Raw genomic sequence first — 15,759 nt, 5'->3', positions numbered from 1 at the left:
AATAAATAAATCACTTAATAATAAATAATAAAAATAATAAATCATAAATGTTAAATAATAAATGATATTAAAAATATATACAAAGAAAATAAATAAAAATAGTAAAAATAAAAATAGTAACAACCATACTAAAACTCTAAATAAGAATAAATAGAAATAAAACAAGAAAACTATCAAAAAGAAGGAAATAAAACAAGAAAAGCTAAAAATCAAAATAAAAGTAAAGAAATAAAACAAGAAAGCTAAAAATCAAAAGAAAGTTGCATGTAGACACATGGAGTGTGTGCATGTGGTTCCCCTTCCAATGTTGTTCTATTTAATAGATGGTGAGGAAGATGAGAGGCATTCCTGCATTCCATCATTCTGAAATTCTATCTTGCATTCTCTTGGGAGAATGGAGTACTAAGACTTAGAAGTCACTGGCAGTAGTACGTTGATTGAGGGCTCGGGGGTGGCTAGTTGTAGCAAATCCTTGCACAATTGAGCCTACGGTTGGGTGGAGAGTCGTCCCCAAAACCTTGTTGTCATCTAGCAGACATTGATCACAGATAATATAGGTATGTACTTATTTGTTGATTCTGATTTTAATTAGGAAATTAATTTTATATTTACTTTGGACTGTTACATATGGTATCAGAGCTTTGGCTCAACCCTTAGGGCCTATGGTCATCTTAGAAAAAAAAAATTTATTTTGATGGAATTTTTAACTTGACTTGTTTTGAAGTTACAGGATGGTTACTTCCAGGAGGCCGCATATTTTTCTACAAACCCTCGCTATACACATAAATTTTTTATTCAGTGCGTACTTACTGCATAGTTATATTTTAATGGTGTTCATTTTTAAAGTCATTCCTATGAGTAATCTCCATAGCTAATCTTATCATGTACATATTTTCATATCCGGGCTCCTCCTTGTTGTCCCCTGCATCTTTACTGGTTGTTTATTCCAATTTTCTTAATCCAGAGACCACCCAACTATTTATAATCAAATTTCTTGGGAATTGTTGGGGATTCTCAAGTAGAGCCCATGGAGGCATGGAAAGCTTTGTAATTGTACACAACGTCGGGTTTTAAAAGAGATTTTTTATTTTACCTTAATTAAATTAATCTATATCTTTTTTTAATGAAGTGAAATAATTTAATTTAAATAGAAAAAAAAAAAAAAAAAAAAAAAATGCAAACAGTAGTTGTCCATAACCCCATATTTTCTCTATTCTTGTAAAGCCCTTCTTTCTTTGATTATTTAAACCCTTGCGTGATAGCCCATAAATTATTCCTTTTACCTTAGGGAGTTTCCTCCTAATATATTATGTGAATTTTAACGAAAACGAATTTACAATACTCGATTCTCTTCCGTGAAAGAATGAAATGCAATAAGATTTATTTAATGGTAACTTTTGGTACTGTCAATAATTTTTTTGGGTGCCTCCACGCAGAGGGAACGGAGTTATGGATTATTAAATTTTGGGTCCTTCAAAAGATAGTCAAATAATTTAATTTTCAAGTTTTCTATCCTTTTTCCCTCAATTGATGCAATTGCAAAGGAAGTTAAATTTCGAGAAAGCTCATGTTGTTTTAAATTGTTACTTCGAATATAGTTTCATGTGCCCACCATGGCCTAGTTCACTCATGGTTAAAATTAATACAATCAGTCTACTTAGCAGTTTTGGTTATCAAGCTTTGTAAACGACGAAGTCTATTTTTCTTTATTATTTAATAACTCGAGTTGTCGCTGAGTTAACTCGATTGTCTAGCTGTCGTCGAGTCAGATTATTTTGACTTTACCGAACCCAAATACAAGTGAATTTTGACTATTATTTTGCTGAAGCTATTTTGGTATTAAATTTTGGAGTTACTCAACATTTTCAGTTATTATGCCCCATATTTTTAATCTTCAAAGTGGGATTATTAATTTTACTAATCACGATGCAGGAATGTGTTATTCCTCTTTTCGTTCCTTGCCAGTAGAATATATGCTAGAAATTCATTTTCTTAAAGTTTATATTAGTCCTTGTATTTTCTCTCATTAATATTTTCAGGAGGGGTATTTAAACGTTCATTTGAAAATTCTATTTTACTATTTAAGGGATTGTTCCTTTGTAATCTCATAATAAAAATACATTTTCTTGAGTGAGTTTCAGATTTATTTCTATTGTATCCCATCTCCTTATTTAAAAGGGAGGATTTCTTGCGGAAGTGACTAACTCTTTAATTTAATTTTCATTTCATTGTATTTATATCTAATTTATTGGATTGCTTCACTTGGTCATTAATAAATCTAGACTTCATTGCTAATTGTTTGATCTCATTGGCTATTTGGTCTAAATTACATTGAGTAATTCGTCTTTATCTCACTTGTGTTTTAGATTGAAGTAGTATATCTTTAATTTCCTAATTAGTAATCTCATCTACGATCATTTACTTGTGCTTTCATTTGCATAATTCTCACTTGCTCCATTTGTCATAACATATTATAAGTGAAGATTTTAAGAGCACTTTCTATTAAGGCATTTGAGTTATTGTTCTAACATTTTCATCTAATTGTCATTTCCTTTACTTGCTTTATTGATTAATCCTTACATGCTTCATTGAATCATTGTTGTAAGCTAATAATCTTGTCATAAATCTTGATTACAAGTGAATTGGTATTTCTTTTTTGAAGCATCTTGTTTTGAGAGATGAGGGTTTGACATTGAGAGAACCTGGTGACAATTGAGAGAGAACTCTGTGTGAGCTAACACAAAGCCAGATTATCTTCCACCCCTTTATTGGCAAGGAGGTTCGCTAATCTATTTGCATTCCTTCTGATATGAACGAAAATAATTTCTCGCCCTTCTACAATGATTGCTTCTAGTTGTTAAACATCGTGGTCCAAGCGCCAACAACTTTTGCATTTGTGAGCTGGAGAGCCACCAAGTATGCAGTTGGCTATTTGAGTGGGTGGAGATCATGTGATCGGGCTATGATGAGGAAATGGTACTATTGATCTTATTGTGTGTGCATATTTCTCGACATTGTTGTCGAAAGGAATAATGGAATTTGCAGGAACACGCATATCCATGGCCACAAGCTTACAATCTTATGTCTTATGCAGGCAATTTATGTCTTATACGGGCAATTAATATGGCTAAATGTATTGTAATTTAGGTATTCCATATGGTGTTGCCTTCGCGGGTGCACTTGCAGGCAGGCCATATAATTAATAAAATGATTTTATTTTGGTGTTGGGGAAGAATAACCTTCCCAGTCATCCGATCCAGTTCTGGGTCGGGTGGCAGTGTCTCTTCTTATTATGGTGTGGAATATTTCTTTGATGGTTTGATTTCTTAAATTTCCTAGGAGTAATTATTTAATAGCCATAAAAATCTCAAGATACATTCAATAAATTTATTTAACGATTTATTTTGTTAAAAGCAGTCCATTTAGTTCTTCTAACATAAGTTATGATTGCTTAAACAAATACTTAAATATTTTACTCTACAGCACAAAATTTTGATCCTTAAAAATCATGAATCTGTGGAATTAATATTGGTGTGACATATAATGATGAATAAATTTCTTTCGAAGATCAAAGTACATTCTTAGCACAATAACACCACCAATATTCTTAAGCTTTAGTCATTCGAATTTGGATTATACATTGAGACAATTCTCTAAGATTTATTCTGAAATCATTATGACCTTCTAACTCATGTTTTCCATGGTTTTATACTACAAATTTGTGATTGTTGATAATTTATGGTAATTTATGGTAATTTATGTTTTAAGTATTTTGATTATTGATAATTTATGATAAATATATCTTATTAAATTCATAAACTCTGATAATAACTTTTTAACTTTGTTATTATTAGACTCTGATATACTTGTTAAACTAGCTACAACCAACTTATTTCTCTAAAATCATTACAAAAGTAGGATATTAAATTATGGAAGTGAGACCTAAAATTCTAGGGTTGGCACCATTTATTTTGGAAGATCAACTAAAAATGTTTGGCTGGTATAAGTTTGGTGCACTCATTAGTTCCTCATTGGTTTTCGGGTGCATCATTATAGACAGTAGATTCTTTGGTTCTCTGGTCTCATTAGAATATCATTACATGGTAAAACCACTATCTCATTTTCTTGAGTTGTTTGTGCTTGCATTCTCTTATCATTTTCTAAACACTATTTCATAAAAAGAAAAGTTCTACAACGGTTCTCTCCATTACAACCACATAAAAAAGTGAAATTCTAAATGAGTCGCCTAATTAAAGGTATATAGTTTTATTATGACTCATTGATTCATTGGAAAAAATCTTGTAATCTTGGATGGTGATAATCTACCCATAATTAACGATGTCTAATTGTTGGCATGTTTTTTTGTAACAATTCTCTAATGCTGGTGTAACCACTCACCACTAGTTCATTTTACAACATAGTTTTTGAAGTATTTGGATAATTGAAGTTAAAATTTGTCAGAAATTAAAGTGCTCTAAAATAGTGAAATCTGTTCCAATTGACAATGGATAAACTTTGATATCTTATTACCTTTAGATGATCATTGTTCACTAGCATCTGTTCATTATTTCATTGTTCAATCTGATCTAAAAACACAGAGATAACATTCCTTGAATGTTGATCATACTATTCACTAATTATTTGGGTTGGATTGTTTTTCTCATTGTCCTTTAGCAATAGCAGTTGCTTGGCATTTCTCTGGTCTATTATTGCAAGAACACAACTCTCTCAATATGATCTTCTAATAAATTTAATTTTACACTGCCATTGCCATTCAGATTACATGTATCTGCTCATTTATTACTATATTCTCAATGGAAAATCGTTCAGACTTGGATTTCAGTATAATGTTACATGAGGTTTCGTGATTCAAGTTTAATTACATATAGTGGATAAAGATGTCGAAAGAGAAATGGAAATGAGAAACTTGCTAATGATAGTTCATGTGATTATGGCCAACTTGGATCGTAGAGAAGAAGTATCACAACAGGGTAAGAAATCAATAAGAAGAAACAACCGATTTTAGAACATAATGGAAGAGTTGGTATAATCATGACTTGGTACTCTAAAGGTATCACTATAAGGTCTATCTAAGGATGATGCACATAAAGAAGAAAATATTGGCAATCAACTAATGAACGTGAAAAATCAGCGTAATAATGAAGGTTATTTTAAGGAACCTGTATGATAAATAGAATGATTGGAGAAGATAAGTTGTGTGCATAACAACATCTATAACAATGGGAGAGCCACATTGTAAAGTTTTTCATAGGTGACTAACTATATGAATGAATTATGGATAACAAGAAGTATGATAAGGAGATTTTATTATGTTGATGTCTTAAAACAGGAAAAGATAAGTGGATTACACTTGGTAGCTATCTTAATGAATTTATCAGGTCTTACCCAAGTTGGAAATAGTAACAACATTTCCAAGGTATATCAGTGCTATAGGAGAGGAGGAAAAACCACAATGATTGGAGGTGAGAAATTCAAGTCAATTTAATAAAATAAAATGAAGTGAAGAAACTTCCATTTTTGAAGCCAATAGACATGGAATAGTAGGAAATCAAGACAGGGAGAAAAAGAAAAATATATCTATGAATATCGGATAGGAGAAAATGAAGGGATGTTCTATCAAGAAGAAAGTTCTTTTAAAGGTATTAATGAGTAGAGCTAGAAACACCATAGGTAATGGTCATAATGATGATCTACATATTTTAAAAATGTGAAGGTGTGAAGTTGCATGATGACCAAATGATAATAAACGAGGAAGATATAGGAAGGAATGTTGCTAGAAATTTTAGACGGATACCTTGAGAAGGATTGTGTACATAGTGACAAAAGAAGTGAAAGTCAATTAATAGAGATTGTACTTGACTCATTGTTTCATGAGTAGGACTTTCCATAACGTTAAAAGAGGTCGTTTCCACATTTAAGTTTCTCATGGACAATGATGGTAGTAGTATTTCCAACAGTTTCAAAATCTAAAATAATGATACTATTTAATAAGAAAGAGTCTTTTGCCCAACTTGATGAAACTGAATTTATGAGAAAGCAATCAAGTGGTATTGAGATACGAACTTTACGAACTTGACGAGATCAGAAAATATTTCTGTGGATGAAGTGTTGATTGTTAAATAAGTCAACATGGATTAACAAATCCTTGCAAGTAAATTAACCATGATATAAAATTAAATCATGATGAAAAAATGTTTATATGCAATTGCATATAGCGGTATTGGAATCAGTAAGCCAAAGGGTAAATGGATGTAAAATCAAAGGATTTTAATTTTGAGATAGATGATTTAAATAATGATGCTATCACTAGGAAGAATATATGACGAGAGATTAAGACTCAAGACTATGAGGCTCATGTGAAATTTAACGATGTACTTAGATGATTATACCATTGGCGTAAATGATCAACTACCTAGTACAAAGAAGTCGAACTGATTATTGAAAAGTAATTGACAACTTGATGAAAACATATTGATGATGTTTCATGCTATCATGGTAGGAAGATAATGATGTACATATGGTTCTTATAGTGATAAGGTATCCATACGATAGTAGCGATATGTAGAGGTATTATGATGTTATGTCAAGATATATTGACATATTCATTTACTAAGTGATGATAGGTATTTAATGTTCAATACTCATGATGGATATGATATGCATAACGTGGCATAGGAATTATGATGCTATAATATGAGGATTATTGACATGTGGTTCATTTATGAGAAGTCATGATATGTCTTTAATATAATTATGTTGATGGTATAACTGAAGCATGCAATAGTTCCGTACAAATCTCTGACATGCATGAACATGCAATTCCTTATTATTCATAATGTTGCAATTAACAAAGATGAACGTTCTTATGATGACATGCAAGAGTTGGCATGTGGATTATTTCCTATGATACTATGATGGTATGGTTAATGCATTGGATGCATATGATTCACAGGACTCCACAAATGGGCCGAGAGGACCAGTTTATTTGATGATCTCGTGCGAGCCCATACGCACGAGGGAGAATAAGTAACACCATATGGGCTGGGGACAAAATTCAATCAACACTACATATGCCAGTGGTTCCTTTGTCTTGTGTATAGCTCTTGATGGATAGCTCTTGAAGAGCTATGGCACCATCTTGAGGAGGCCAAGTGCCTGATGTTCTAGGCTAGGTGCCTGTTATTGGATTAGGATGTCGAAGTCTCGAAGGGATGTAAAGGACTTCGATGCTTGGGGCTGTGCGCCTTCGCAGTTGTGGAGGGAGTGGGCCAGCCTTGCGAGATGCCCGGGGTCATTGAGTACTGGACCGGATGCCTGCCTTGGGGCAGATGAGGTCTGAGTCAGGCGCGAGCCTTGGGGCCAGCCTTGGACTAGGATACAGACCGGGTCAGGCTTAGCCTGGTGCCGAAAGTGGGAAAAAGGACAAAGATTCCTTGAGATTTCCCGGGGTGTTGGGGACTTTCGATGCCTGCTGGTTATACTAGTTCAGCAAAGGGTGTTGGCAACATGAAGTAAATAAAATAATAAATAATAAATAATAAAAATAATGCATAATACATAATTCAACATAACTTCGGGACGAAGTTTCTTAAAGGGAGAGAGTATGTAATATCCCTCCCCTTAATAATAAATAATAAATAATAAATAATAAAAATAATAATATAATAATATAATAATAATTAATAATTAATAAAAATAATTAATAATTAATAATAGAAATAATAAATAAATCACTTAATAATAAATAATAAAAATAATAAATCATAAATGTTAAATAATAAATGATATTAAAAATATATACAAAGAAAATAAACAAAATAATAAAAATAAAAATAGTAATAACCATACTAAAACTCTAAATAAGAATAAATAGAAATAAAACAAGAAAACTATCAAAAAGAAGGAAATAAAACAAGAAAAGCTAAAAATCAAAATAAAAGTAAAGAAATAAAACAAGAAAGCTAAAAATCAAAAGAAAGTTGCATGTAGACACATGGAGTGTGTGCATGTGGTTCCCCTTCCAATGTTGTTCTATTTAATAGATGGTGAGGAAGATGAGAGGCATTCCTGCATTCCATCATTCCGAGATTTTATCTTGCATTCTCTTGGGAGAATGGAGTACTAAGACTTAGGAGTCACTAGCAGTAGTACGTTGATTGAGGGCTCGGGGGTGGCCAGTTGTAGCAAATCCTTACACAATTGAGCCTACGGTTGGGTGGAGAGTCGTCCCCAAAACCTTGTTGTTATCTAGCAGACATTGATCACAGATAATATAGGTATGTACTTATTTGTTGATTCTGATTTTAATTAGGAAATTAATTTTATATTTACTTTGGACTGTTACAAAACTCGTATTTCCCTTCGCTGAACCACGCAATCCTCATTGGCAATACTCAATCCATTGATTGTGCAAATCTCATGCACAACTATAGTCACAACTGACAGCTGTCTTGCCCTTTCACTCACCTCTAACACTTGTCTCCACTAAACTGTCCATGCACTGAGTTAACTGATGTATTCTTTAGTTGCTTTATGAGTTAATAATTAGTGAATTAATTAACAATTAATTCACATCACTCATCACTAGTGTATTCTGCAATTAGACTAAATACAACTAGTTTAATCAAGTCAAACTGAACACAACTCCATCAACTCCTCAATCAACTCCACCAAAACTCAACCACTTGAGTTCTAACTGAAGTCCTGCATGCAATAGCTCAACTGACCCACAAGAAAAGTGTATTTCTTTATGACAACTGCATGTGCCACATCTATAGCTCAAACTGAAGTGCTCCAAGAGGATAAGGTAATGTTTATAGTCCAAATATTATTATGAGCTAATAATATTCGACTATTCTATTTTTAGCCTGGCAGTCTAAAAATAGACTCCACCCATATGTCTAAAAATAGAAGTCCATCTATTTTTACCAACATGACAAATCATCCACAAATAGCATCCTGCAACTCATAGACCATGATCCATATGCGCCAAAAATAGCCTGCGGGCCCACTTAGTGAAGACGACTTCTTTTCACTGAGCTCCATCATCTTGTTGCATTTTCAACACTCCCTCTCAACAAGATATGGATTATCAGCAACCCCTATCCTGCCTCTGGAATGCTCTGCATGCAACACATTTGCCCGATCCACTTGCTCCAACAACACTTGGAACAAAAACACTCCCAACTGACCAATCTGTTGGGCTAGGAACATACTCTGATGTTGAAGCTCTACCTGCTGCTGACAAGTGCTCCCTCTCTGACATCTGCGCTACTGCAACATCTCCATGCATCTCGCACCATTTCACACCTCTTTGTGCCACCTAACACTGTGCAAAACACTTGTGCCTCTCGCATTGTTGCAGCCTGCTAGCTATGCGTTGTCTTTGGATTCCCTACACTGTCGCTCTCTCTGCTGCTCCATCCGCATATGTCTCTACCCAATCAGTCAGTTCCTGCTACTCCACATCGAGGCTCCCGTAGCAAGGTCTCATCCAGGAGGTTAGGTACCTCAAGGATCATGCCCCTCCTCCTTGGGACGATCACTCTATATCGCCCCACCTCCTACTTGGAGGTATGGCTGCATGTGATCCCTCAGCCCACCTAGCTCGAAGTTTCCCCCTACTGGAGGTCTCTGCATGAGTAGATGTCTCTACTCGATCTCTTCTCAGCTTCCCTTGTTGTGGCTACTCCACAACCTCCTGAAGCTACTGCACCAATCGTGGCTCCTCCACAATCGTCTGAAACTTCTTCTGGCTCTGCATGTTGAGAGGTAATATACGCTCCCTCTCAACACCAAGTCTCCATCAGTTGCCTCGCTGCTCAAGGCTTTGCATGCATCTTGAACCTCAAGAGCATACAGGTTCTTGGCCCGTGAACCAATCTGCTTCACTTGTCTAGTGATGATGTGTCTAAGGAAAACCTTTCCCTTAATGAAGACTACATCACAGCCTCTGTCTTCCAGCATCGTGATCGATACCAAGTTTCTCTTCAGTCTTGGTACATACTTGACATCGGTCAAGGTAAGGCGAGCTCCATGCTCCTTATGAAAAATAACCGTGCCTATACCTGAGACACTATACTTCTCATCATTACCCATCGCTATGAGTATCTGGAGATATTTCTCCTCCAAAGTACTGAACAAACTCTTATCACCGGTCATGTGGAAAGAAGCTCCACTGTCAAGAAACCAACCACTTCCCACCATGGATGAAACCATGCATGCGAAGAGTGTGAAATCCAACTCAAACTGTGAAGCAAGTGCCTCACCTTCAGATCCTTCCCCGGATCCCTTCTTGGATTTCCTTCGTGGACAATTTGCAGCATAATGGCCCACCTCATGACAACGAAAGCATCGCACTTTCGATTTGTCAACCTTCTTCCCATCATTGGAAGAACTGGATTCGGAAAGTGAAACCTTCTCCTTCCCTTTCTTTGCTTTGGCAGCCAAAGCGCAATTTTCTTCATCAGGTGCCTTTGATGAAGATTCGTCCCTAGTATTCCGCCTGATCTCCTCCTGCACAAGATCTGACCAAAGTCTCTCCCATCCTGAAAATTTCCCCCGACCATTGACAGAGTCCTGATAGGAATGCCAACTCTTTGGAAGACCAAGCAGAGCCAATCTCACCAAGTCCTCATCATCGACAGTCAACCCCACAATTCCCAACTCATCCGGGCATTGGGTGAACTTCGTGAGATACCTGGGCATACTGTCTCCATTCTCACACTTAATGTTTCTGAGTTTATCCTTGAGCGCCAACTTCCTCTGGTGCTCTTGCTTTGGAATAGATCTGTCAACGCTTTCCACATCAAGTATGGAGAAGCCTTTCCATGCAAGTTGGATACAATGTGATCCTTCACGCCCTCCAACAAAATCCTTCGACACTTTGTTGTCTTCTTTTGCCAAACCTCAACGTGAGCAGCATCAGTAGGCTTTGGGACCTCAGCCTTTATGAACTCCTTCAGCCCATTGTCATCTAACACCGCCTCCATTCTGTCTTTCCATGCAATATAATTCGAGCTGCCCTCAAGGGCATACTCCAATCGCAATCCATAGAAAGACATTTCAACTTTGACACCAAGAAAACACTGCTGCAAATTCGAATTCCACCAGCCTAAAACTCAACCACTTCTGATCTAAAATTCACGAGAACAAAGTATTTCTCGTACAGAGATTGATTGTATGGGCTTTTACAGGATATCTCACCTTCCAAAGGAAGGATGAATCCAGAGGCTACCTGGCCCGATTACAGACTCTGCCAGAAGAAATAAAATGTAAACACTTTTTGAATAATAGATCTGATGATCAACTCTACTCTGATACCATGTAGAAATTTTGAATAATATGACACTTATTCACAGAGATTATCTCGATTATACACTATTATGGAATACATGCATAATACATAACCTCCTCTACGTTGATCATCAATTTAGCAGCATTAAAAACAATGAAACATCAATCGCATGCGCACATTAACACAGTATGTAACCGGGGAAAGCATATCACTGAAAACCCCACACTATCTGTATATTATAATGATTGAGAACATGTAACAATACATAGTACAATACTCCTCTCAAGTACTTAGTACTATCTCCACCTGTTACACACAAACTAGCTCAGATCTGAATCAATCACAGGTTCAAATCTCCTCTTCTGCTTGCTTGCCTCCACTGCGCAATCCTGCATGAGAATAGATGAGAATGGCTGATCCAAATTCGTATTTCACTTGGCTGAACCACGCGATCCTCATTGGCAATACTCAATCCATCGAATGTGCAAATCTCATGCACAGCTATAGTCACAACTGACAGCTGTCTTGCCCTTTCACTCACCTCTAACACTTGTCTCCACTGAACTGTCCATGCACTGAGTTAACTGATGTATTCTTTAGTTGCTTTATGAGTTAATAATTAGTGAATTAATTAACAATTAATTCGCATCACTCATCACTAGTGTATTCTGCAGTTAGACTAAATACAACTAGTTTAACCAAGTCAAACTGAACACAACTCCATCAACTCCTCAATCAACTCCACCAAAACTCAACCACTTGAGTTCTAACTGAAGTCCTGCATGCAATAGCTCAACTAACCCACAAGAAAAGCTTATTTCCTTCTGACAGTTGCATGTGCCACATCTGTAGCTCAAACTGAAGTGCTCCATGAGGATAAGATAATGTTTATAGTCCAAATATTATTATGATCTAATAATATCTGACTGTTCTATTTTTAGCCTGGTAGTCTAAAAATAGACTCCACCCATTTGTCTAAAAATAGAAGTCCATCTATTTTTACCAACATGACCAATCATCCACAAATAGCATCTTGCAACTCATAAACCATGATCCATATGCGCCAAAAATAGCCTGCGGGCCCACTTAGTGAAGGTGAATTCTTTTCACTAAGCTCCATCATCTTGTTGCATTTTCAACAATCTAAGAATCACTAAGAAGCATTGATGCCTCAACACATTAGCTGCAATTTCATCTATTAGGCCATAAACACATTGTTCATTCATTTACAAGTAAAAACATGATGAGAGTCATACATAGCCATTGTCATAATACATGTCCATAACCAACATAATAACAAAAGAAGTACCAAGGAAACAACAATCATATAATCCACATATGAACCAATATAATACTTATGAAATAACAAGGAGAAATAACCTCATATTAATGATGCAGAGGCCAACCAGGTATGGGACTTCCACAAACCACCCAACCATAGACATGGTTGAGCCAAATCTATCTTCAGCCAGTCATGTTCGTGCCATATTCCAAGAATGAATGTGAGATCTCATGGGATAATCCATCAAAACCAAACCAGGGCTTCCAGAGGCCAAACCACCTCAACCCATCAAACATTGATTCCATCTCACGGTTAGACATCACAAACCATCACCAGATTGGTCTGTACCAAAGCTTTCCAAGGCTCCAGAGTGTTTGTTCCAACCAAGGCTTTTAGGAACTAATAACTCAACCCACAACCAAAGGCACAAGAAAACCAACCAAAAAACAAAAGTAAAATCGGTTATCCAAGAAATAGCAAGGCTAAGCAAATCCACTGTCAATCTAGGAAATCCTCCATGATAATGACAGATCATGACCAATAAACCGCATGCATGACAAAACTAGTGAGGAAAACATACATGCAACTCGGTACTTGCAAGAAAAACCAACTATAGCTACTAATCTCAATGTCCTCTTGTGCCTTCTTTCTCTTCCTTTTCCTTCTTGCTCCAAGCATCCAAGTATGCCATACTCTCCAAGAGTGCTCCAAGAAAACTGCAAGTGTCCAAGAGTATGAGAGAGGGAGAATAGAGAGAGAGCTCCAAAACTTAACTGACAAAAGTCTGTGACCTGACTCTCATAAGCCTTTTTATTAATGAGACCTCTATTTTCTTCATTTTCCATTATTTTCCTTCATTTTCCTCCTCACATGCAACTTGTGATCTTTCGCCTTCCTTTTCTCCTATTTTCCATTATTTTCATAAATAAATGTCAATTAAGGCCACTTTTCCTTTTCAATTCCTTCACCATTTCCTTTGCCAATTTCCTTAGCCATAATAAACCTATTAGAAATACTGAGAGGGGGGTTGAATCAGTATTTCTTATTTTTACTAGTTAAGATCACTTAGAATTAGAACACAAAATGAAAAATGAAAGAATAATAATTTTATTAATTAATGACGAGGACTCCAATCCTCTTTACAATGAATCAAGTACAATAATAATTACGGCTCCAACCCTAGATGAAGACACCAATCTTCAATCCACCAAGCACCAACCTGTATTTTTCCAAGCACCGACTTGGACTTCATGAGGCTCCAACCCTATCTTCCCAAGGCTCCAACCTTGTCACTTTGAGGCTGTTATGCTCTTAACCTGCAAAACAATACCCAAGTGAAGAAAAGATACCGAGAACACAGAATATGCGAAGAAAATATACCCAGAACACAGAATGGCAATGATTTTATTATTCAGAGAGAAATGTTCACAGGCCTCTTCGAGGGGGCAACCTCCAATAGAGCAGAGCTCGATTACAAAACAAGACACGATGCTCCTCGCAGGGAGTCTCTATCCTTTATATATGACTCATACATGCAATACCACGAGCCAATATCGTGGGTTTTATTAATACCATCTATCTAATACTACCGCCCATTTACCATCTATCTAATACTACCGCCCATTTGCAACTAACTGTGGTCCTGTCATTAATTGCGGGTTAACCACTTACAATTATTAATATGGGCTTTATTGACTCTTGAATATGACGTGATCCCAAGACATAAATAAGGGGGTTAGGGTGGGACCCTAACATGCCCTCCCCCTTAAGACTAGCCTTGTCCTCAAGGCTGAAGCTGCGGAAACTGCTGAAGAATTGTGGCTGGTTCCCAAGTTGCATCTTCCAGAGAGGTGTCTTTCCATTTGACGAGGACCTCCTTAAGCATGCGGCCACGCAGGTGCTTCTCTCGTGTGTCTAGAACCTGTTCAGGTTGAAGCCAGATTGACCCTTCTTCGTCCAATTCAGGTAGACTGGTTTGAACTCGGCAATTGTTCCCAATCACTTTCTTGAAGCACGATACATGGAAAACTGGGTGGATTTTTGCTGTAGGTGGCAAAGCCAACTTGTAAGCCACTTCTCCAATGCGCTGAAGTACTTGGTATGGTCCGTAGAATTTTGGAGAGAGCTTTTGACAACCCTTGTCTTTGAGTGATGTTTGCTTATATGGTTGCAGCCTCAAAAATACCTGATCCCCTTCTTGAAATTGGCGCTCTGAGCGATGTTGGTCAGCCTGTTGCTTCATACGGTTCTGAGCTTGATGAAGATTCTCGCGCAGGTGGGCAAGCATGGTTGCGCGGTGTTGTAGGAGTTGATCCACGGCTTGTACTTTGGAGCACCCTGTGAGATAAGAAGTAGGGGAAGGCGGAAGTTGTCCATAGACTGCTTCATAGGGAGTCATTTTGGTAGTGGCATGATAGTTGGTGTTATACCACCATTCCGCCAGAGGTAACCACTGTACCCAAAGGTGTTGTTTTTCTGAAGTGAAACACCTAAGGTAGGTTTCTAGACATTTGTTGACTGCTTCGGTTTGACCATCTGTTTGCGGATGATATGAAGTACTGAGTTTGAGTTGAGTGCCTTGTATTCTGAAGAGCTCCTGCCAAAAATTACTGGTGAAGATTGGGTCGCGGTCGGACAAAATAGAAGTGGGCATGCCATGCAATTTGAAGATCTGATCCATGAAAGTTTGAGCAACCAAAGTGGGTGTGAATGGTTGGGGTAGGGCGCAGAAATGAACATACTTCGACAGTCGGTCCACAACCACCATGATGACTGATTTGTTCCCAGACTTTGGAAGACCTATAATGAAATCCATGGAGACCTCCGTCCAAATTGACGCCAGAATGGGCAATGGTTGTAATGTGCCTGATGTGTGGACGGTTTCCCCTTTGTGGCGTTGACAGACGTCACATTCTGCTACGAAAGTAAGAATGTCCTGTTTCATGCCGACCCAAAAAAATGATCTTCTGGTGCGAGCATATGTCTTCTGAAAGCCCGAATGTCCTACAATGGGAGATGAGTGCAATTCTGCTAAAATGCGACTTTTGAGGGTGGATGTTGGTGATATTACGACTCTGTCCTTGTAGCGAAGAATATCATTCTGCCACGAGTAGCCTTTGCTGGAATTAGGATCTACCTGCAATTGAGAAATGAGTTGAGA

Source organism: Pinus tabuliformis, chromosome 3_2, assembly GCF_031772625.1.
Source record: "Pinus tabuliformis cultivar Carrire ecotype Pingquan chromosome 3_2, CPIR1, whole genome shotgun sequence".
Taxonomy (NCBI): domain Eukaryota; kingdom Viridiplantae; phylum Streptophyta; class Pinopsida; order Pinales; family Pinaceae; genus Pinus; species Pinus tabuliformis.
This window is presented reverse-complemented; position numbering follows the sequence as displayed.